Source organism: Anser brachyrhynchus, assembly GCF_964034855.1.
Source record: "Anser brachyrhynchus genome assembly, contig: SCAFFOLD_107, whole genome shotgun sequence".
Classification (NCBI taxonomy): domain Eukaryota; kingdom Metazoa; phylum Chordata; class Aves; order Anseriformes; family Anatidae; genus Anser; species Anser brachyrhynchus.
Window position 1 is genome coordinate 471,150 of NW_027663822.1, and position 26,703 is coordinate 497,852.

At 47.4% G+C, this 26,703-nt stretch overlaps 1 long non-coding RNA gene across 1 annotated transcript; it reads right to left on the minus strand.

Moving 5' to 3' along the window:
- Positions 1-2,541: 2,541 nt before the first annotated feature.
- LOC308186783 lies at positions 2,542-26,308 on the minus strand. The gene is made up of 3 exons (XR_013944296.1): positions 26,067-26,308; positions 14,493-14,651; positions 2,542-3,075 (listed from the first exon to the last, which is right to left on the minus strand). It is a non-coding gene; the product is annotated as an uncharacterized lncRNA (long non-coding RNA).
- Between the last annotated feature and the right edge of the window lie 395 nt (positions 26,309-26,703).

The following is a 26,703-nucleotide window of genomic DNA, read 5'->3' on the forward strand; positions in this document are numbered from 1 at the left end:
TTAGCCCACCTATTACCCGAAGGTACCCCTACACCCCTAATCCCCGCACTAATCCTGATCGAAACAACCAGCCTACTAATCCGCCCCCTAGCCCTCGGAGTCCGCCTTACAGCCAACCTTACAGCAGGACACTTACTCATCCAACTCATCTCTACAGCCTCCATTGCATTAATACCCACCCTTCCTGCAGTATCCATCCTAACAATAATCATCCTACTACTCCTAACCATCCTAGAAGTAGCAGTAGCCATAATCCAGGCCTACGTCTTCGTGCTCCTTCTAAGCCTATACTTACAAGAAAACATCTAATGGCACACCAAGCACACTCATACCACATAGTTGACCCAAGCCCTTGACCAATCTTCGGGGCAGCCGCCGCCCTACTCACAACCTCAGGATTAATCATGTGATTCCACTACAACTCATCCATACTACTAACCCTAGGCCTCATCTCAATACTCCTAGTAATACTCCAATGATGACGAGACATTGTACGAGAAAGCACCTTCCAAGGCCATCACACTCCCACAGTCCAAAAAGGCCTACGATACGGCATAATCCTTTTCATCACATCCGAAGCATTCTTCTTCTTAGGGTTCTTCTGAGCGTTCTTCCACTCGAGCCTGGCCCCAACCCCAGAACTAGGAGGCCAATGACCCCCAACAGGAATTAAACCACTCAACCCGATAGAAGTCCCCCTACTAAACACAGCCATCCTACTAGCCTCAGGCGTTACCGTAACGTGAGCCCACCACAGCATCACAGAAGGAAACCGAAAACATGCCATCCACGCCCTAACCCTAACGATCCTCTTGGGATTCTACTTCACAGCCCTACAAGCAATAGAATACCACGAAGCCCCATTCTCAATCGCCGATAGCGTCTACGGATCTACCTTCTTCGTTGCCACTGGATTCCACGGACTCCACGTAATCATCGGATCCTCCTTCCTGACCGTCTGCCTCTTCCGACTGATCAAGTTCCACTTTACATCAGACCACCACTTCGGATTCGAGGCAGCAGCCTGATACTGACACTTCGTAGACGTCATCTGACTATTCCTCTACATAACCATCTACTGATGAGGATCTTGCTCTTCTAGTATATTAATTACAATTGACTTCCAATCTCTAGAATCTGGTATAAACCCAGAGGAGAGCAATGAACGCACTCATGTTCATATTCGCCCTATCATCAATCCTAAGCGCCGCCCTAACCGCATTAAACTTCTGACTCGCCCAAATAAACCCCGACTCAGAGAAACTCTCACCGTACGAATGTGGATTCGACCCACTTGGATCTGCTCGATTACCATTCTCAGTCCGATTCTTCCTCAGTAGCCATCCTGTTCGTCCTATTCGACCTAGAAATCGCCCTCCTACTCCCCCTGCCATGAGCCGTCCAACTCCAATCCCCCCTAATGACCCTCACCTGAACTGTAGTGATCCTCCTTCTCCTAACACTCGGACTGGCCTACGAGTGAATTCAAGGGGGCCTAGAATGAGCAGAATAACAGAAAGTTAGTCTAACCAAAAAGATAGCTGGTTTCGACCCAGCAGATTACAGCCAACCCTGTAACTTTCTTATGTCGCCCCTACATTTAAGCTTCTACTCAGCCTTCATTTTCAGCGGACTAGGGCTAGCCTTCCACCGAACCCACCTAGTATCCGCCCTACTATGCCTTGAAAGCATAATATTATCGATATTCGTAGGCCTATCAATATGATCCATCGAAAACCAAGTCTCCTCATTCACCATGGTACCAATTCTCATGCTAACCTTCTCAGCGTGTGAGGCGGGCACAGGCCTGGCCATCCTAGTAGCCTCCACCCGCACACATGGCTCCGACCATCTACACAACCTAAACCTCCTGCAATGCTAAAAATCATCCTACCCACAATCATACTTCTTCCAACAGCCCTGCTGTCTCCACCAAAATTTCTATGGACTAACACCACCTTATACAGCCTCCTAATCGCTGCCCTAAGCCTACAGTGATTAATCCCAACCTACTACCCCTACAAATTTTTATCCAACTGAACAGGAATTGACCAAATCTCATCCCCCCTCCTAGTACTATCCTGCTGACTACTCCCACTCATAATCATAGCAAGCCAAAACCACCTGCAACAAGAACCCCTACAACGCAAACGAATCTTTATCTCAACCTTAGTCGCAGTCCAGCCATTCATCCTACTAGCCTTTTCCACCACAGAACTAGCACTATTTTACATCTCATTTGAAGCAACCCTCATTCCCACCCTAATCTTAATCACCCGATGGGGGAACCAACCAGAACGCCTAAGCGCTGGCATCTACCTGCTATTCTACACGCCAGTAAGCTCTCTACCCCTGCTAATCACAATCATACACCTATACGTGAAAATTGGCACCCTGCACCTGCCAACCCTACAACTAACCCACCCAACCCTATCCACCTCATGGACAGGAATACTATCAGGTCTAGCACTGCTCATAGCATTCATAGTAAAAGCCCCACTATACGGCCTACACCTCTGACTGCCAAAAGCCCACGTAGAAGCACCCATCGCAGGCTCAATACTCCTCGCCGCCCTACTACTAAAGCTAGGAGGATACGGAATTATACGAGTCACTCTATTTATGGGCCCACTGTCCAACCTCCTGCACTACCCCTTCCTAACCCTGGCCCTATGAGGCGCCCTAATGACTAGCTCAATCTGCCTACGACAGACAGACCTAAAATCACTAATCGCTTATTCATCCGTTAGCCACATAGGCCTAGTTATCGCCGCAGGAATAATCCAAACCCACTGATCATTCTCAGGGGCAATGATCCTAATAATTTCCCATGGACTAACTTCCTCCATACTATTCTGCCTAGCCAACACAAACTATGAACGTACGCACAGCCGAATTCTACTACTCACACGAGGCCTACAACCTCTCCTACCACTCATAGCTACCTGATGATTGCTGGCCAATCTAACAAACATAGCCTTACCCCCAACAACAAACCTCATAGCAGAGCTAACCATTATAATCACCTTATTCAACTGATCTGCCTTCACGATCATCCTAACAGGAATCGCAACCCTACTAACCGCCTCCTACACCTTATTCATACTACTAATGACCCAACGAGGCTCAATCCCCTCCCACATCACATCTATGCAAAACTCAACCACGCGAGAACACCCGCTCATAACACTCCACATTATCCCAATATTCCTCCTAATCCTCAAACCCGAACTGATCTCCGGAATCCCCTCATGCAAGTATAGTTTAAACCAAACATTAGACTGTGATTCTAAGAATAGAAGTTCAAACCTTCTTACCTGCCGAGGGGAGGGTTTAACCAACAAGAGCTGCTAACTCTTACATCTGAGCCTAAAACCTCAGCCCCCTTACTTTTAAAGGATAACAGCAATCCACTGGTCTTAGGAACCACCCATCTTGGTGCAAATCCAAGTAAAAGTAGTGAACCCCACACTACTAATCAACTCCCTCACACTACTCATGCTGACAATCCTCCTAACCCCAATCATCCTGCCATTTCTATTTAAAAACTTTAAAAACACCCCACAAGCCACCACCCGCGCTGTTAAAACCGCATTCCTAATTAGCCTAGCCCCTACAACCGCATTCATCTACTCGGGAGTAGAATCTGTCACCTGCCACTGGGAGTGAAAATTCATTATAAACTTTAAAATCCCCCTGAGCCTAAAAATAGACCAATACTCAATAACATTTCTTCCAATCGCCCTATTTGTAACATGATCAATCCTACAATTCGCCATATGATACATGGCCTCAGAGCCATACGTAACAAAATTTTTCACCTACCTACTGACATTCCTAGTCGCCATACTCCTCCTAACAACCGCAAACAACATATTCCTCCTATTCGTAGGCTGGGAAGGAGTACGAATCATGTCCTTCCTTCTCATCGGCTGATGACAAGGCCGAGCAGATGCCAACACCGCCGCCCTACGAGCCGTAATCTACAACCGAATCGGAGACATCGGACTGATCCTGAGCATAGCATGACTAGCTTCAACATTCAACACCTGAGAGATCCAACAAGCTGTACACCCCCACCAAACCCCAATCCTCCCCCTCATAGGATTAATCCTCGCAGCCGCAGGAAAATCCGCCCAATTTGGACTCCACCCATGACTGCCCGCAGCAATAGAAGGCCCCACCCCAGTATCAGCCCTACTGCACTCCAGTACCATAGTAGTAGCCGGAATCTTCCTGCTCATCCGCATGCACCCCCTGCTAGCCACCAACCAGACAGCCCTAACTGCCTGCCTATGCCTAGGTGCTCTATCAACCCTATTCGCTGCCACATGCGCCCTAACCCAAAATGACATCAAAAAAATCATTGCTTTCTCAACATCCAGCCAACTAGGACTAATAATAGTCACTATCGGACTAAACCTCCCACAACTAGCCTTCCTACACATCTCAACCCATGCCTTCTTTAAAGCCATACTATTCCTATGCTCAGGGTCTATCATCCACAACCTAAACGGAGAACAAGATATCCGAAAGATAGGAGGCCTACAGAAAATACTCCCAGTCACTACTTCCTGCCTAACCATCGGAAACCTGGCGCTGATAGGAACCCCATTCCTAGCCGGATTCTACTCAAAAGACCTCATCATCGAAAGCTTAAACACATCATACCTAAATACTTGAGCCCTACTCCTAACCCTTATAGCCACAGCATTCACCGCAACCTACAGCATCCGCATAACCATCCTAGTCCAAGCTGGACAAACCCGAATCCCCCCAATAGTATCAATAAACGAAAACAACCCACTAATCACCGCCCCCCTAACCCGACTCGCCCTAGGCAGCATTACAGCAGGAATAATCATTACCTCTTTCATCACACCAACCAAAACCCCCCCAATAACCATACCCCTTATCACCAAAACCGCTGCCATCCTCATAACAATCCTAGGAATCATCCTAGGCCCCTCATGTACAGGGCCACACCCCTCTAACGGCGCAAGCTTACATAGAAACATTATTAACAGACCTAGACAGATACAAAAACCCCTACAAGACCACGTATTAACTAACCCTGTTAACCCGACTCAGGAGCGCCTATAAGAGCGATTAAAATCTGTGAAAGGAACTCGGCAAATTAATAAGGCCCGACTGTTTACCAAAAACATAGCCTCCAGCAAATTAAACAAGTATTGAAGGTGATGCCTGCCCGGTGACTTAGGTTTAACGGCCGCGGTATCCTAACCGTGCAAAGGTAGCGCAATCAATTGTCCCATAAATCGAGACTTGTATGAATGGCTAAACGAGGTCTTAACTGTCTCTCACAGATAATCAGTGAAATTGATCTCCCCGTGCAAAAGCGGGGATGTGAACATAAGACGAGAAGACCCTGTGGAACTTAAAAATCAACGACCACCGCGAATCCTCAATCAACCCCACTGGGGCCACTACCATCGCAGAGCCTGGTCGATATTTTTCGGTTGGGGCGACCTTGGAGGAGAACAAATCCTCCAAAAACAAGACCATACCTCTTTACCTAGAGCTACCCCTCAAAGTGCTAACAGTGACCAGACCCAATATAATTGATTAATGGACCAAGCTACCCCAGGGATAACAGCGCAATCCCCCTCAAGAGCCCATATCGACAGGGGGGTTTACGACCTCGATGTTGGATCAGGACATCCTAATGGTGCAGCCGCTATTAAGGGTTCGTTTGTTCAACGATTAACAGTCCTACGTGATCTGAGTTCAGACCGGAGCAATCCAGGTCGGTTTCTATCTATGACACACTCTCCCCAGTACGAAAGGACCGGGAAAGTGGGGCCAATACCACAAGCACGCCCCCCCCCCCTCTAAGCAGTGAAACCAACTAAACCGTGAAGAGGGCCTTCCCCCACCACTTTCAATCCTAGAAAAGGACCAGCTAGAGTGGCAGAGCCCGGCAAGTGCAGAAGGCTTAAGCCCTTTCCCCAGAGGTTCAAATCCTCTCCCTAGCTTCACCCATGATTCAAATAACAACACTAAGCTGCCTCGTTATATCCCTCCTATACATCATCCCAATCCTGATTGCCGTAGCCTTCCTAACCCTAGTAGAACGGAAAATCCTAAGCTACATACAATCCCGCAAAGGCCCTAACGTTGTCGGGCCTTTTGGCCTACTTCAACCATTTGCGGACGGACTGAAACTATTTACCAAAGAGCCCATCCGACCCTCTACCTCTTCCCCACTTCTATTCATTCTGATACCAATACTAGCCCTTGTCCTAGCCCTCACCACTTGAGCACCACTACCACTCCCATTTCCCCTAGCAGATCTAAACCTCGGAGTTCTCTTCCTAATAGCCATGTCAAGCCTAGCCGTCTACTCAGTCCTATGATCAGGCTGAGCCTCGAACTCAAAATACGCACTAATCGGAGCCCTACGGGCAGTAGCACAGACCATTTCATACGAAGTGACACTGGCCATAATCCTGCTATCAATAATCATACTAAGCGGAAGCTACACACTCAGCTCCTTTGCCGTCGCACAGGAGCCTCTATACTTCATTTTCTCCTCATGACCCCTAGCAATAATATGATACGTATCCACCCTAGCAGAGACAAACCGAGCTCCTTTTGACCTCACAGAGGGTGAATCTGAGCTAGTCTCAGGGTTTAACGTTGAATACGCCGCAGGACCCTTCGCCTTATTCTTCCTAGCTGAATATGCGAACATTATGCTAATAAATACACTTACAGCCATCATATTCCTAAACCCAAGCGCCCTAGGGCCACCCACAGAACTATTCCCCGTCATCCTAGCCACAAAAGTCCTCCTACTATCTTCTGGTTTCTTATGGGTCCGAGCTTCATACCCACGATTCCGATATGACCAACTAATGCACCTACTATGAAAAAACTTCCTACCCCTCACACTAGCTCTGTGCCTCTGACACATCAGCATACCTATCTGCTATGCAGGCCTACCTCCTTACATAAGGAAATGTGCCTGAACTACAAAGGGTCACTATGATAAAGTGAACATAGAGGTATAACAGCCCTCTCATTTCCTGTTGACCTTAGAAAAGTAGGAATTGAACCCACACAAGAGAAATCAAAATTCTCCATACTTCCCTTATATTATTTTCTAGTAGAGTCAGCTAATCAAGCTATCGGGCCCATACCCCGAAAATGATGGTTTAACCCCCTCCTCTACTAATGAACCCTTACGCGACCCCAATCATAACCTTCAGCCTCATCTTGGGCACCACAATCACAATTTCCAGCAACCACTGAGTTCTGGCCTGGACAGGACTGGAGATCAACGCACTAGCCATCATTCCCCTAATTGCCAAATCCCACCACCCACGAGCAGTAGAAGCCGCAACGAAATACTTCCTAACCCAAGCAGCTGCTTCCGCCCTGGTCCTATTCTCTAGCATAACCAATGCCTGAGTCACCGGCCAATGAGACATCACACAAATAAACCACCCAACCTCCTGTCTACTACTGACAGCAGCAATCGCTATTAAACTGGGCCTAGTGCCATTTCACTTCTGATTCCCAGAAGTACTACAAGGATCGCCACTAATAACAGCCCTGCTACTCTCGACCCTCATAAAATTCCCCCCACTAACCCTGCTCCTACTAACATCCAAATCCCTCGACCCAGCTCTACTCACCGCCATGGCCCTAGCCTCAACAGCACTAGGAGGCTGAATAGGACTGAACCAAACACAAACACGCAAAATCCTAGCCTTCTCGTCCATCTCCCACTTAGGCTGAATCGCCATCATCCTAGTTTACAGCCCCAAATTGGCCTTACTTACCTTCTACCTATACACAATCATAACATCAGCCGTATTCCTAGCCCTTAACAAAATCAAAGCCCTTAACCTATCCATGATCACAACCTCATGAACAAAAACCCCAGTGCTAAACGCCACCCTAATACTAGTACTTTTATCCCTAGCAGGCCTCCCCCCATTAACAGGCTTTATACCAAAGTGACTTATCATCCAAGAACTAACTAAACAGGAAATAACACCAGCAGCCATGGCAATTGCCATGCTATCACTGCTCAGCCTCTTCTTCTACCTACGCCTCGCATACCACTCAACAATTACCCTTCCCCCCAACTCCTCTAACCACATAAAACAATGATACACTAGCAAAGCCCCAAGCACACCTACTGCGGTCCTTGCCTCACTATCAATCCTCTTACTTCCCCTGTCCCCAATAATACATGCCATTGTCTAGAAACTTAGGATAACACCCCAAACCGAAGGCCTTCAAAGCCTTAAATAAGAGTTAAACCCTCTTAGTTTCTGCACATTAAGACTTACAGAATATTAACCTGTATCTTCTGAATGCAAGTCAGACGCTTTAATTAAGCTAAAGCCTCCCTAGACAGATGGGCTTCGATCCCACAAAACTCTAGTTAACAGCTAAATGCCTAAACCAATTGGCTTCTGCCTACAAAGACCCTGACGCACCCTAGTGCGCATCGATGAGCTTGCAACTCAACATGAATTTCACTACAGAGCCGATAAGAAGAGGAATTAAACCTCTGTAAAAAGGACTACAGCCTAACGCTTCAACACTCAGCCATCTTACCCGTCACCTTCATCAACCGATGACTATTTTCCACTAACCATAAGGATATTGGCACCCTGTACCTCATCTTCGGGGCATGAGCAGGAATAGTCGGCACCGCACTCAGCCTATTAATCCGCGCAGAACTAGGACAACCAGGAACTCTCCTAGGCGACGACCAAATTTACAATGTAATCGTTACCGCTCACGCCTTTGTAATAAGCTTCTTTATAGTCATACCCATCATGATCGGAGGATTCGGCAACTGATTAGTCCCCCTCATAATCGGTGCCCCCGACATAGCATTCCCGCGAATAAACAACATAAGCTTTTGACTCCTCCCCCCATCATTCCTCCTCCTACTAGCCTCATCCACTGTAGAAGCTGGCGCCGGCACAGGCTGAACTGTCTACCCTCCCCTAGCAGGTAACCTTGCCCACGCCGGAGCTTCAGTAGACCTGGCTATCTTCTCACTCCACTTAGCCGGTATCTCCTCCATCCTTGGGGCCATCAACTTTATCACCACAGCCATCAACATAAAACCCCCCGCACTCTCACAATACCAAACCCCACTATTTGTCTGATCCGTACTAATTACCGCCATCCTACTCCTTCTATCACTCCCCGTACTCGCCGCCGGTATTACAATATTACTAACTGATCGAAACCTAAACACCACATTCTTCGACCCCGCTGGAGGAGGAGACCCAATCCTGTACCAACACCTATTCTGATTCTTCGGACACCCAGAAGTCTATATTCTGATCCTACCGGGGTTCGGAATCATCTCACACGTAGTCACGTACTACTCAGGCAAAAAGGAGCCCTTCGGCTACATGGGAATAGTCTGAGCCATACTATCCATCGGCTTCCTAGGATTCATCGTCTGAGCTCACCACATGTTTACAGTAGAAATAGACGTTGATACCCGAGCCTACTTTACATCAGCCACTATAATCATTGCCATCCCTACCGGAATCAAAGTATTTAGCTGACTAGCCACCCTGCACGGAGGAACAATCAAATGAGACCCCCCCAATACTATGAGCTCTAGGATTTATCTTCCTATTTACCATCGGAGGATTAACAGGAATCGTTCTTGCAAACTCTTCCCTAGACATCGCCCTGCACGACACGTACTACGTAGTTGCCCACTTCCACTACGTCCTATCCATAGGCGCCGTCTTTGCCATTCTAGCAGGATTTACTCACTGATTCCCACTACTCACTGGGTTTACCCTACACCAAACATGAGCAAAAGCCCACTTCGGGGTAATATTTACAGGAGTAAACCTAACGTTCTTCCCCCAGCACTTCCTAGGCCTAGCAGGAATACCCCGACGATACTCGGACTATCCCGACGCCTACACACTATGAAACACCATTTCCTCCATCGGCTCCCTAATCTCAATAGTAGCCGTAATCATACTAATATTCATCATCTGAGAAGCCTTTTCGGCCAAACGAAAAGTCCTACAACCAGAACTAACTACCACAAACGTTGAATGAATCCACGGCTGCCCTCCCCCATACCATACTTTCGAGGAACCGGCCTTCGTCCAAGTACAAGAAAGGAAGGAATCGAACCCTCACATGCTGGTTTCAAGCCAACTGCATTCACCGCTCATGCTTCTTTCTTATGAGACGTTAGTAAACCAATTACATAGCCTTGTCAAGACTAAATCACAGGTAAAAATCCTGTACATCTCATGTGGCCAACCACTCCCAACTAGGATTCCAAGACGCCTCATCACCCATCATAGAAGAACTCGTTGAATTCCACGACCACGCCCTAATCGTTGCCCTAGCTATCTGCAGCCTAGTTCTCTACCTTTTAGCCCACATACTAACAGAAAAACTCTCGTCCAATGCTGTAGACGCCCAAGAAGTAGAGCTGATCTGGACAATCCTACCTGCTATCGTCCTGGTACTCCTCGCCCTCCCATCCCTACAAATCCTCTACATAATGGACAAAATCGATGAACCAGACCTCACCCTAAAAGCCATCGACCACCAATGATACTGAAGCTACGAATACACAGACTTCAAAGACCTATCATTCGACTCCTACATAGTGCCCACCCCAGACTTACCCAACGGCCACTTCCGACTGCTAGAAGTTGACCACCGCGTAGTTATCCCAATAGAATCCCCCATCCGCGTGATCATTACTGCAGGAGACGTACTCCACTCCTGAGCAGTCCCAACGCTCGGAGTTAAAACAGACGCAATCCCAGGCCGACTAAACCAAACTTCATTCATTACCACCCGGCCTGGGATTTTTTACGGACAATGCTCAGAAATTTGCGGGGCTAATCACAGCTACATACCCATTGTAGTAGAATCAACCCCACTCCCACATTTCGAGGCCTGATCGTCCCTTCTATCATCATCCTAATCATTAAGAAGCTATGCAACAGCACTAGCCTTTTAAGCTAGCCAAAGAGGGACTTCCCCCTCCTTAATGATATGCCACAGCTTAACCCCGCACCATGATTTTCAATCATAATTATAACCTGATTAACCCTAGCACTCCTCATCCAACCAAAACTACTAGCCTTCACCACAACCAACCCCCCATCAAATAAGACCTCCCTCACTACCAAACCCACACCATGATCCTGACCATGAACCTAAGCTTCTTTGACCAATTTTCCAGCCCCAATCTATTTGGCATCCCCTTAATCCTACTATCCCTACTCTTCCCAGCCCTACTATTCCCGTCCCCAAACAACCGATGAATCAACAACCGCCTTTCTACTATCCAAACATGACTCCTTCACCTAATCACAAAACAACTAATAGTCCCACTCAACAAAAATGGCCACAAATGAGCCATAATATTTACATCCCTAATAATCATACTTCTTACAATCAACCTTCTAGGCCTCCTTCCATATACATTCACCCCAACCACCCAACTATCTATGAACATAGCCCTAGCCTTCCCACTATGGCTCGCCACACTACTAACAGGCCTACGAAACCAACCATCAGCCTCTTTAGCCCACCTATTACCCGAAGGTACCCCTACACCCCTAATCCCCGCACTAATCCTGATCGAAACAACCAGCCTACTAATCCGCCCCCTAGCCCTCGGAGTCCGCCTTACAGCCAACCTTACAGCAGGACACTTACTCATCCAACTCATCTCTACAGCCTCCATTGCATTAATACCCACCCTTCCTGCAGTATCCATCCTAACAATAATCATCCTACTACTCCTAACCATCCTAGAAGTAGCAGTAGCCATAATCCAGGCCTACGTCTTCGTGCTCCTTCTAAGCCTATACTTACAAGAAAACATCTAATGGCACACCAAGCACACTCATACCACATAGTTGACCCAAGCCCTTGACCAATCTTCGGGGCAGCCGCCGCCCTACTCACAACCTCAGGATTAATCATGTGATTCCACTACAACTCATCCATACTACTAACCCTAGGCCTCATCTCAATACTCCTAGTAATACTCCAATGATGACGAGACATTGTACGAGAAAGCACCTTCCAAGGCCATCACACTCCCACAGTCCAAAAAGGCCTACGATACGGCATAATCCTTTTCATCACATCCGAAGCATTCTTCTTCTTAGGGTTCTTCTGAGCGTTCTTCCACTCGAGCCTGGCCCCAACCCCAGAACTAGGAGGCCAATGACCCCCAACAGGAATTAAACCACTCAACCCGATAGAAGTCCCCCTACTAAACACAGCCATCCTACTAGCCTCAGGCGTTACCGTAACGTGAGCCCACCACAGCATCACAGAAGGAAACCGAAAACATGCCATCCACGCCCTAACCCTAACGATCCTCTTGGGATTCTACTTCACAGCCCTACAAGCAATAGAATACCACGAAGCCCCATTCTCAATCGCCGATAGCGTCTACGGATCTACCTTCTTCGTTGCCACTGGATTCCACGGACTCCACGTAATCATCGGATCCTCCTTCCTGACCGTCTGCCTCTTCCGACTGATCAAGTTCCACTTTACATCAGACCACCACTTCGGATTCGAGGCAGCAGCCTGATACTGACACTTCGTAGACGTCATCTGACTATTCCTCTACATAACCATCTACTGATGAGGATCTTGCTCTTCTAGTATATTAATTACAATTGACTTCCAATCTCTAGAATCTGGTATAAACCCAGAGGAGAGCAATGAACGCACTCATGTTCATATTCGCCCTATCATCAATCCTAAGCGCCGCCCTAACCGCATTAAACTTCTGACTCGCCCAAATAAACCCCGACTCAGAGAAACTCTCACCGTACGAATGTGGATTCGACCCACTTGGATCTGCTCGATTACCATTCTCAGTCCGATTCTTCCTCAGTAGCCATCCTGTTCGTCCTATTCGACCTAGAAATCGCCCTCCTACTCCCCCTGCCATGAGCCGTCCAACTCCAATCCCCCCTAATGACCCTCACCTGAACTGTAGTGATCCTCCTTCTCCTAACACTCGGACTGGCCTACGAGTGAATTCAAGGGGGCCTAGAATGAGCAGAATAACAGAAAGTTAGTCTAACCAAAAAGATAGCTGGTTTCGACCCAGCAGATTACAGCCAACCCTGTAACTTTCTTATGTCGCCCCTACATTTAAGCTTCTACTCAGCCTTCATTTTCAGCGGACTAGGGCTAGCCTTCCACCGAACCCACCTAGTATCCGCCCTACTATGCCTTGAAAGCATAATATTATCGATATTCGTAGGCCTATCAATATGATCCATCGAAAACCAAGTCTCCTCATTCACCATGGTACCAATTCTCATGCTAACCTTCTCAGCGTGTGAGGCGGGCACAGGCCTGGCCATCCTAGTAGCCTCCACCCGCACACATGGCTCCGACCATCTACACAACCTAAACCTCCTGCAATGCTAAAAATCATCCTACCCACAATCATACTTCTTCCAACAGCCCTGCTGTCTCCACCAAAATTTCTATGGACTAACACCACCTTATACAGCCTCCTAATCGCTGCCCTAAGCCTACAGTGATTAATCCCAACCTACTACCCCTACAAATTTTTATCCAACTGAACAGGAATTGACCAAATCTCATCCCCCCTCCTAGTACTATCCTGCTGACTACTCCCACTCATAATCATAGCAAGCCAAAACCACCTGCAACAAGAACCCCTACAACGCAAACGAATCTTTATCTCAACCTTAGTCGCAGTCCAGCCATTCATCCTACTAGCCTTTTCCACCACAGAACTAGCACTATTTTACATCTCATTTGAAGCAACCCTCATTCCCACCCTAATCTTAATCACCCGATGGGGGAACCAACCAGAACGCCTAAGCGCTGGCATCTACCTGCTATTCTACACGCCAGTAAGCTCTCTACCCCTGCTAATCACAATCATACACCTATACGTGAAAATTGGCACCCTGCACCTGCCAACCCTACAACTAACCCACCCAACCCTATCCACCTCATGGACAGGAATACTATCAGGTCTAGCACTGCTCATAGCATTCATAGTAAAAGCCCCACTATACGGCCTACACCTCTGACTGCCAAAAGCCCACGTAGAAGCACCCATCGCAGGCTCAATACTCCTCGCCGCCCTACTACTAAAGCTAGGAGGATACGGAATTATACGAGTCACTCTATTTATGGGCCCACTGTCCAACCTCCTGCACTACCCCTTCCTAACCCTGGCCCTATGAGGCGCCCTAATGACTAGCTCAATCTGCCTACGACAGACAGACCTAAAATCACTAATCGCTTATTCATCCGTTAGCCACATAGGCCTAGTTATCGCCGCAGGAATAATCCAAACCCACTGATCATTCTCAGGGGCAATGATCCTAATAATTTCCCATGGACTAACTTCCTCCATACTATTCTGCCTAGCCAACACAAACTATGAACGTACGCACAGCCGAATTCTACTACTCACACGAGGCCTACAACCTCTCCTACCACTCATAGCTACCTGATGATTGCTGGCCAATCTAACAAACATAGCCTTACCCCCAACAACAAACCTCATAGCAGAGCTAACCATTATAATCACCTTATTCAACTGATCTGCCTTCACGATCATCCTAACAGGAATCGCAACCCTACTAACCGCCTCCTACACCTTATTCATACTACTAATGACCCAACGAGGCTCAATCCCCTCCCACATCACATCTATGCAAAACTCAACCACGCGAGAACACCCGCTCATAACACTCCACATTATCCCAATATTCCTCCTAATCCTCAAACCCGAACTGATCTCCGGAATCCCCTCATGCAAGTATAGTTTAAACCAAACATTAGACTGTGATTCTAAGAATAGAAGTTCAAACCTTCTTACCTGCCGAGGGGAGGGTTTAACCAACAAGAGCTGCTAACTCTTACATCTGAGCCTAAAACCTCAGCCCCCTTACTTTTAAAGGATAACAGCAATCCACTGGTCTTAGGAACCACCCATCTTGGTGCAAATCCAAGTAAAAGTAGTGAACCCCACACTACTAATCAACTCCCTCACACTACTCACGCTGACAATCCTCCTAACCCCAATCATCCTGCCATTTCTATTTAAAAACTTTAAAAACACCCCACAAGCCACCACCCGCGCTGTTAAAACCGCATTCCTAATTAGCCTAGCCCCTACAACCGCATTCATCTACTCGGGAGTAGAATCTGTCACCTGCCACTGGGAGTGAAAATTCATTATAAACTTTAAAATCCCCCTGAGCCTAAAAATAGACCAATACTCAATAACATTTCTTCCAATCGCCCTATTTGTAACATGATCAATCCTACAATTCGCCATATGATACATGGCCTCAGAGCCATACGTAACAAAATTTTTCACCTACCTACTGACATTCCTAGTCGCCATACTCCTCCTAACAACCGCAAACAACATATTCCTCCTATTCGTAGGCTGGGAAGGAGTACGAATCATGTCCTTCCTTCTCATCGGCTGATGACAAGGCCGAGCAGATGCCAACACCGCCGCCCTACGAGCCGTAATCTACAACCGAATCGGAGACATCGGACTGATCCTGAGCATAGCATGACTAGCTTCAACATTCAACACCTGAGAGATCCAACAAGCTGTACACCCCCACCAAACCCCAATCCTCCCCCTCATAGGATTAATCCTCGCAGCCGCAGGAAAATCCGCCCAATTTGGACTCCACCCATGACTGCCCGCAGCAATAGAAGGCCCCACCCCAGTATCAGCCCTACTGCACTCCAGTACCATAGTAGTAGCCGGAATCTTCCTGCTCATCCGCATGCACCCCCTGCTAGCCACCAACCAGACAGCCCTAACTGCCTGCCTATGCCTAGGTGCTCTATCAACCCTATTCGCTGCCACATGCGCCCTAACCCAAAATGACATCAAAAAAATCATTGCTTTCTCAACATCCAGCCAACTAGGACTAATAATAGTCACTATCGGACTAAACCTCCCACAACTAGCCTTCCTACACATCTCAACCCATGCCTTCTTTAAAGCCATACTATTCCTATGCTCAGGGTCTATCATCCACAACCTAAACGGAGAACAAGATATCCGAAAGATAGGAGGCCTACAGAAAATACTCCCAGTCACTACTTCCTGCCTAACCATCGGAAACCTGGCGCTGATAGGAACCCCATTCCTAGCCGGATTCTACTCAAAAGACCTCATCATCGAAAGCTTAAACACATCATACCTAAATACTTGAGCCCTACTCCTAACCCTTATAGCCACAGCATTCACCGCAACCTACAGCATCCGCATAACCATCCTAGTCCAAGCTGGACAAACCCGAATCCCCCCAATAGTATCAATAAACGAAAACAACCCACTAATCACCGCCCCCCTAACCCGACTCGCCCTAGGCAGCATTACAGCAGGAATAATCATTACCTCTTTCATCACACCAACCAAAACCCCCCCAATAACCATACCCCTTATCACCAAAACCGCTGCCATCCTCATAACAATCCTAGGAATCATCCTAGGCCCCTCATGTACAGGGCCACACCCCTCTAACGGCGCAAGCTTACATAGAAACATTATTAACAGACCTAGACAGATACAAAAACCCCTACAAGACCACGTATTAACTAACCCTGTTAACCCGACTCAGGAGCGCCTATAAGAGCGATTAAAATCTGTGAAAGGAACTCGGCAAATTAATAAGGCCCGACTGTTTACCAAAAACATAGCCTCCAGCAAATTAAACAAGTATTGAAGGTGATGCCTGCCCGGTGACTTAGGTTTAACGGCCGCGGTATCCTAACCGTGCAAAGGTAGCGCAATCAATTGTCCCATAAATCGAGACTTGTATGAATGGCTAAACGAGGTCTTAACTGTCTCTCACAGATAATCAGTGAAATTGATCTCCCCGTGCAAAAGCGGGGATGTGAACATAAGACGAGAAGACCCTGTGGAACTTAAAAATCAACGACCACCGCGAATCCTCAATCAACCCCACTGGGGCCACTACCATCGCAGAGCCTGGTCGATATTTTTCGGTTGGGGCGACCTTGGAGGAGAACAAATCCTCCAAAAACAAGACCATACCTCTTTACCTAGAGCTACCCCTCAAAGTGCTAACAGTGACCAGACCCAATATAATTGATTAATGGACCAAGCTACCCCAGGGATAACAGCGCAATCCCCCTCAAGAGCCCATATCGACAGGGGGGTTTACGACCTCGATGTTGGATCAGGACATCCTAATGGTGCAGCCGCTATTAAGGGTTCGTTTGTTCAACGATTAACAGTCCTACGTGATCTGAGTTCAGACCGGAGCAATCCAGGTCGGTTTCTATCTATGACACACTCTCCCCAGTACGAAAGGACCGGGAAAGTGGGGCCAATACCACAAGCACGCCCCCCCCCTCTAAGCAGTGAAACCAACTAAACCGTGAAGAGGGCCTTCCCCCACCACTTTCAATCCTAGAAAAGGACCAGCTAGAGTGGCAGAGCCCGGCAAGTGCAGAAGGCTTAAGCCCTTTCCCCAGAGGTTCAAATCCTCTCCCTAGCTTCACCCATGATTCAAATAACAACACTAAGCTGCCTCGTTATATCCCTCCTATACATCATCCCAATCCTGATTGCCGTAGCCTTCCTAACCCTAGTAGAACGGAAAATCCTAAGCTACATACAATCCCGCAAAGGCCCTAACGTTGTCGGGCCTTTTGGCCTACTTCAACCATTTGCGGACGGACTGAAACTATTTACCAAAGAGCCCATCCGACCCTCTACCTCTTCCCCACTTCTATTCATTCTGATACCAATACTAGCCCTTGTCCTAGCCCTCACCACTTGAGCACCACTACCACTCCCATTTCCCCTAGCAGATCTAAACCTCGGAGTTCTCTTCCTAATAGCCATGTCAAGCCTAGCCGTCTACTCAGTCCTATGATCAGGCTGAGCCTCGAACTCAAAATACGCACTAATCGGAGCCCTACGGGCAGTAGCACAGACCATTTCATACGAAGTGACACTGGCCATAATCCTGCTATCAATAATCATACTAAGCGGAAGCTACACACTCAGCTCCTTTGCCGTCGCACAGGAGCCTCTATACTTCATTTTCTCCTCATGACCCCTAGCAATAATATGATACGTATCCACCCTAGCAGAGACAAACCGAGCTCCTTTTGACCTCACAGAGGGTGAATCTGAGCTAGTCTCAGGGTTTAACGTTGAATACGCCGCAGGACCCTTCGCCTTATTCTTCCTAGCTGAATATGCGAACATTATGCTAATAAATACACTTACAGCCATCATATTCCTAAACCCAAGCGCCCTAGGGCCACCCACAGAACTATTCCCCGTCATCCTAGCCACAAAAGTCCTCCTACTATCTTCTGGTTTCTTATGGGTCCGAGCTTCATACCCACGATTCCGATATGACCAACTAATGCACCTACTATGAAAAAACTTCCTACCCCTCACACTAGCTCTGTGCCTCTGACACATCAGCATACCTATCTGCTATGCAGGCCTACCTCCTTACATAAGGAAATGTGCCTGAACTACAAAGGGTCACTATGATAAAGTGAACATAGAGGTATAACAGCCCTCTCATTTCCTGTTGACCTTAGAAAAGTAGGAATTGAACCCACACAAGAGAAATCAAAATTCTCCATACTTCCCTTATATTATTTTCTAGTAGAGTCAGCTAATCAAGCTATCGGGCCCATACCCCGAAAATGATGGTTTAACCCCCTCCTCTACTAATGAACCCTTACGCGACCCCAATCATAACCTTCAGCCTCATCTTGGGCACCACAATCACAATTTCCAGCAACCACTGAGTTCTGGCCTGGACAGGACTGGAGATCAACGCACTAGCCATCATTCCCCTAATTGCCAAATCCCACCACCCACGAGCAGTAGAAGCCGCAACGAAATACTTCCTAACCCAAGCAGCTGCTTCCGCCCTGGTCCTATTCTCTAGCATAACCAATGCCTGAGTCACCGGCCAATGAGACATCACACAAATAAACCACCCAACCTCCTGTCTACTACTGACAGCAGCAATCGCTATTAAACTGGGCCTAGTGCCATTTCACTTCTGATTCCCAGAAGTACTACAAGGATCGCCACTAATAACAGCCCTGCTACTCTCGACCCTCATAAAATTCCCCCCACTAACCCTGCTCCTACTAACATCCAAATCCCTTGACCCAGCTCTACTCACCGCCATGGCCCTAGCCTCAACAGCACTAGGAGGCTGAATAGGACTGAACCAAACACAAACACGCAAAATCCTAGCCTTCTCGTCCATCTCCCACTTAGGCTGAATCGCCATCATCCTAGTTTACAGCCCCAAATTGGCCTTACTTACCTTCTACCTATACACAATCATAACATCAGCCGTATTCCTAGCCCTTAACAAAATCAAAGCCCTTAACCTATCCATGATCACAACCTCATGAACAAAAACCCCAGTGCTAAACGCCACCCTAATACTAGTACTTTTATCCCTAGCAGGCCTCCCCCCATTAACAGGCTTTATACCAAAGTGACTTATCATCCAAGAACTAACTAAACAGGAAATAACACCAGCAGCCATGGCAATTGCCATGCTATCACTGCTCAGCCTCTTCTTCTACCTACGCCTCGCATACCACTCAACAATTACCCTTCCCCCCAACTCCTCTAACCACATAAAACAATGATACACTAGCAAAGCCCCAAGCACACCTACTGCGGTCCTTGCCTCACTATCAATCCTCTTACTTCCCCTGTCCCCAATAATACATGCCATTGTCTAGAAACTTAGGATAACACCCCAAACCGAAGGCCTTCAAAGCCTTAAATAAGAGTTAAACCCTCTTAGTTTCTGCACATTAAGACTTACAGAATATTAACCTGTATCTTCTGAATGCAAGTCAGACGCTTTAATTAAGCTAAAGCCTCCCTAGACAGATGGGCTTCGATCCCACAAAACTCTAGTTAACAGCTAAATGCCTAAACCAATTGGCTTCTGCCTGCAAAGACCCTGACGCACCCTAGTGCGCATCGATGAGCTTGCAACTCAACATGAATTTCACTACAGAGCCGATAAGAAGAGGAATTAAACCTCTGTAAAAAGGACTACAGCCTAACGCTTCAACACTCAGCCATCTTACCCGTCACCTTCATCAACCGATGACTATTTTCCACTAACCATAAGGATATTGGCACCCTGTACCTCATCTTCGGGGCATGAGCAGGAATAGTCGGCACCGCACTCAGCCTATTAATCCGCGCAGAACTAGGACAACCAGGAACTCTCCTAGGCGACGACCAAATTTACAATGTAATCGTTACCGCTCACGCCTTTGTAATAAGCTTCTTTATAGTCATACCCATCATGATCGGAGGATTCGGCAACTGATTAGTCCCCCTCATAATCGGTGCCCCCGACATAGCATTCCCGCGAATAAACAACATAAGCTTTTGACTCCTCCCCCCATCATTCCTCCTCCTACTAGCCTCATCCACTGTAGAAGCTGGCGCCGGCACAGGCTGAACTGTCTACCCTCCCCTAGCAGGTAACCTTGCCCACGCCGGAGCTTCAGTAGACCTGGCTATCTTCTCACTCCACTTAGCCGGTATCTCCTCCATCCTTGGGGCCATCAACTTTATCACCACAGCCATCAACATAAAACCCCCCGCACTCTCACAATACCAAACCCCACTATTTGTCTGATCCGTACTAATTACCGCCATCCTACTCCTTCTATCACTCCCCGTACTCGCCGCCGGTATTACAATATTACTAACTGATCGAAACCTAAACACCACATTCTTCGACCCCGCTGGAGGAGAAGACCCAACCCTGTACCAACACCTATTCTGATTCTTCGGACACCCAGAAGTCTATATTCTGATCCTACCGGGGTTCGGAATCATCTCACACGTAGTCACGTACTACTCAGGCAAAAAGGAGCCCTTCGGCTACATGGGAATAGTCTGAGCCATACTATCCATCGGCTTCCTAGGATTCATCGTCTGAGCTCACCACATGTTTACAGTAGGAATAGACGTTGATACCCGAGCCTACTTTACATCAGCCACTATAATCATTGCCATCCCTACCGGAATCAAAGTATTTAGCTGACTAGCCACCCTGCACGGAGGAACAATCAAATGAGACCCCCCCAATACTATGAGCTCTAGGATTTATCTTCCTATTTACCATCGGAGGATTAACAGGAATCGTTCTTGCAAACTCTTCCCTAGACATCGCCCTGCACGACACGTACTACGTAGTTGCCCACTTCCACTACGTCCTATCCATAGGCGCCGTCTTTGCCATTCTAGCAGGATTTACTCACTGATTGCCACTACTCACTGGGTTTACCCTACACCAAACATGAGCAAAAGCCCACTTCGGGGTAATATTTACAGGAGTAAACCTAACGTTCTTCCCCCAGCACTTCCTAGGCCTAGCAGGAATACCCCGACGATACTCGGACTATCCCGACGCCTACACACTATGAAACACCATTTCCTCCATCGGCTCCCTAATCTCAATAGTAGCCGTAATCATACTAATATTCATCATCTGAGAAGCCTTTTCGGCCAAACGAAAAGTCCTACAACCAGAACTAACTACCACAAACGTTGAATGAATCCACGGCTGCCCTCCCCCATACCATACTTTCGAGGAACCGGCCTTCGTCCAAGTACAAGAAAGGAAGGAATCGAACCCTCACATGCTGGTTTCAAGCCAACTGCATTCACCGCTCATGCTTCTTTCTTATGAGACGTTAGTAAACCAATTACATAGCCTTGTCAAGACTAAATCACAGGTAAAAATCCTGTACATCTCATGTGGCCAACCACTCCCAACTAGGATTCCAAGACGCCTCATCACCCATCATAGAAGAACTCGTTGAATTCCACGACCACGCCCTAATCGTTGCCCTAGCTATCTGCAGCCTAGTTCTCTACCTTTTAGCCCACATACTAACAGAAAAACTCTCGTCCAATGCTGTAGACGCCCAAGAAGTAGAGCTGATCTGGACAATCCTACCTGCTATCGTCCTGGTACTCCTCGCCCTCCCATCCCTACAAATCCTCTACATAATGGACAAAATCGATGAACCAGACCTCACCCTAAAAGCCATCGACCACCAATGATACTGAAGCTACGAATACACAGACTTCAAAGACCTATCATTCGACTCCTACATAGTGCCCACCCCAGACTTACCCAACGGCCACTTCCGACTGCTAGAAGTTGACCACCGCGTAGTTATCCCAATAGAATCCCCCATCCGCGTGATCATTACTGCAGGAGACGTACTCCACTCCTGAGCAGTCCCAACGCTCGGAGTTAAAACAGACGCAATCCCAGGCCGACTAAACCAAACTTCATTCATTACCACCCGGCCTGGGATTTTTTACGGACAATGCTCAGAAATTTGCGGGGCTAATCACAGCTACATACCCATTGTAGTAGAATCAACCCCACTCCCACATTTCGAGGCCTGATCGTCCCTTCTATCATCATCCTAATCATTAAGAAGCTATGCAACAGCACTAGCCTTTTAAGCTAGCCAAAGAGGGACTTCCCCCTCCTTAATGATATGCCACAGCTTAACCCCGCACCATGATTTTCAATCATAATTATAACCTGATTAACCCTAGCACTCCTCATCCAACCAAAACTACTAGCCTTCACCACAACCAACCCCCCATCAAATAAGACCTCCCTCACTACCAAACCCACACCATGATCCTGACCATGAACCTAAGCTTCTTTGACCAATTTTCCAGCCCCAATCTATTTGGCATCCCCTTAATCCTACTATCCCTACTCTTCCCAGCCCTACTATTCCCGTCCCCAAACAACCGATGAATCAACAACCGCCTTTCTACTATCCAAACATGACTCCTTCACCTAATCACAAAACAACTAATAGTCCCACTCAACAAAAATGGCCACAAATGAGCCATAATATTTACATCCCTAATAATCATACTTCTTACAATCAACCTTCTAGGCCTCCTTCCATATACATTCACCCCAACCACCCAACTATCTATGAACATAGCCCTAGCCTTCCCACTATGGCTCGCCACACTACTAACAGGCCTACGAAACCAACCATCAGCCTCTTTAGCCCACCTATTACCCGAAGGTACCCCTACACCCCTAATCCCCGCACTAATCCTGATCGAAACAACCAGCCTACTAATCCGCCCCCTAGCCCTCGGAGTCCGCCTTACAGCCAACCTTACAGCAGGACACTTACTCATCCAACTCATCTCTACAGCCTCCATTGCATTAATACCCACCCTTCCTGCAGTATCCATCCTAACAATAATCATCCTACTACTCCTAACCATCCTAGAAGTAGCAGTAGCCATAATCCAGGCCTACGTCTTCGTGCTCCTTCTAAGCCTATACTTACAAGAAAACATCTAATGGCACACCAAGCACACTCATACCACATAGTTGACCCAAGCCCTTGACCAATCTTCGGGGCAGCCGCCGCCCTACTCACAACCTCAGGATTAATCATGTGATTCCACTACAACTCATCCATACTACTAACCCTAGGCCTCATCTCAATACTCCTAGTAATACTCCAATGATGACGAGACATTGTACGAGAAAGCACCTTCCAAGGCCATCACACTCCCACAGTCCAAAAAGGCCTACGATACGGCATAATCCTTTTCATCACATCCGAAGCATTCTTCTTCTTAGGGTTCTTCTGAGCGTTCTTCCACTCGAGCCTGGCCCCAACCCCAGAACTAGGAGGCCAATGACCCCCAACAGGAATTAAACCACTCAACCCGATAGAAGTCCCCCTACTAAACACAGCCATCCTACTAGCCTCAGGCGTTACCGTAACGTGAGCCCATCACAGCATCACAGAAGGAAACCGAAAACATGCCATCCACGCCCTAACCCTAACGATCCTCTTGGGATTCTACTTCACAGCCCTACAAGCAATAGAATACCACGAAGCCCCATTCTCAATCGCCGATAGCGTCTACGGATCTACCTTCTTCGTTGCCACTGGATTCCACGGACTCCACGTAATCATCGGATCCTCCTTCCTGACCGTCTGCCTCTTCCGACTGATCAAGTTCCACTTTACATCAGACCACCACTTCGGATTCGAGGCAGCAGCCTGATACTGACACTTCGTAGACGTCATCTGACTATTCCTCTACATAACCATCTACTGATGAGGATCTTGCTCTTCTAGTATATTAATTACAATTGACTTCCAATCTCTAGAATCTGGTATAAACCCAGAGGAGAGCAATGAACGCACTCATGTTCATATTCGCCCTATCATCAATCCTAAGCGCCGCCCTAACCGCATTAAACTTCTGACTCGCCCAAATAAACCCCGACTCAGAGAAACTCTCACCGTACGAATGTGGATTCGACCCACTTGGATCTGCTCGATTACCATTCTCAGTCCGATTCTTCCTCAGTAGCCATCCTGTTCGTCCTATTCGACCTAGAAATCGCCCTCCTACTCCCCCTGCCATGAGCCGTCCAACTCCAATCCCCCCTAATGACCCTCACCTGAACTGTAGTGATCCTCCTTCTCCTAACACTCGGACTGGCCTACGAGTGAATTCAAGGGGGCCTAGAATGAGCAGAATAACAGAAAGTTAGTCTAACCAAAAAGATAGCTGGTTTCGACCCAGCAGATTACAGCCAACCCTGTAACTTTCTTATGTCGCCCCTACATTTAAGCTTCTACTCAGCCTTCATTTTCAGCGGACTAGGGCTAGCCTTCCACCGAACCCACCTAGTATCCGCCCTACTATGCCTTGAAAGCATAATATTATCGATATTCGTAGGCCTATCAATATGATCCATCGAAAACCAAGTCTCCTCATTCACCATGGTACCAATTCTCATGCTAACCTTCTCAGCGTGTGAGGCGGGCACAGGCCTGGCCATCCTAGTAGCCTCCACCCGCACACATGGCTCCGACCATCTACACAACCTAAACCTCCTGCAATGCTAAAAATCATCCTACCCACAATCATACTTCTTCCAACAGCCCTGCTGTCTCCACCAAAATTTCTATGGACTAACACCACCTTATACAGCCTCCTAATCGCTGCCCTAAGCCTACAGTGATTAATCCCAACCTACTACCCCTACAAATTTTTATCCAACTGAACAGGAATTGACCAAATCTCATCCCCCCTCCTAGTACTATCCTGCTGACTACTCCCACTCATAATCATAGCAAGCCAAAACCACCTGCAACAAGAACCCCTACAACGCAAACGAATCTTTATCTCAACCTTAGTCGCAGTCCAGCCATTCATCCTACTAGCCTTTTCCACCACAGAACTAGCACTATTTTACATCTCATTTGAAGCAACCCTCATTCCCACCCTAATCTTAATCACCCGATGGGGGAACCAACCAGAACGCCTAAGCGCTGGCATCTACCTGCTATTCTACACGCCAGTAAGCTCTCTACCCCTGCTAATCACAATCATACACCTATACGTGAAAATTGGCACCCTGCACCTGCCAACCCTACAACTAACCCACCCAACCCTATCCACCTCATGGACAGGAATACTATCAGGTCTAGCACTGCTCATAGCATTCATAGTAAAAGCCCCACTATACGGCCTACACCTCTGACTGCCAAAAGCCCACGTAGAAGCACCCATCGCAGGCTCAATACTCCTCGCCGCCCTACTACTAAAGCTAGGAGGATACGGAATTATACGAGTCACTCTATTTATGGGCCCACTGTCCAACCTCCTGCACTACCCCTTCCTAACCCTGGCCCTATGAGGCGCCCTAATGACTAGCTCAATCTGCCTACGACAGACAGACCTAAAATCACTAATCGCTTATTCATCCGTTAGCCACATAGGCCTAGTTATCGCCGCAGGAATAATCCAAACCCACTGATCATTCTCAGGGGCAATGATCCTAATAATTTCCCATGGACTAACTTCCTCCATACTATTCTGCCTAGCCAACACAAACTATGAACGTACGCACAGCCGAATTCTACTACTCACACGAGGCCTACAACCTCTCCTACCACTCATAGCTACCTGATGATTGCTGGCCAATCTAACAAACATAGCCTTACCCCCAACAACAAACCTCATAGCAGAGCTAACCATTATAATCACCTTATTCAACTGATCTGCCTTCACGATCATCCTAACAGGAATCGCAACCCTACTAACCGCCTCCTACACCTTATTCATACTACTAATGACCCAACGAGGCTCAATCCCCTCCCACATCACATCTATGCAAAACTCAACCACGCGAGAACACCTGCTCATAACACTCCACATTATCCCAATATTCCTCCTAATCCTCAAACCCGAACTGATCTCCGGAATCCCCTCATGCAAGTATAGTTTAAACCAAACATTAGACTGTGATTCTAAGAATAGAAGTTCAAACCTTCTTACCTGCCGAGGCGAGGGTTTAACCAACAAGAGCTGCTAACTCTTACATCTGAGCCTAAAACCTCAGCCCCCTTACTTTTAAAGGATAACAGCAATCCACTGGTCTTAGGAACCACCCATCTTGGTGCAAATCCAAGTAAAAGTAGTGAACCCCACACTACTAATCAACTCCCTCACACTACTCACGCTGACAATCCTCCTAACCCCAATCATCCTGCCATTTCTATTTAAAAACTTTA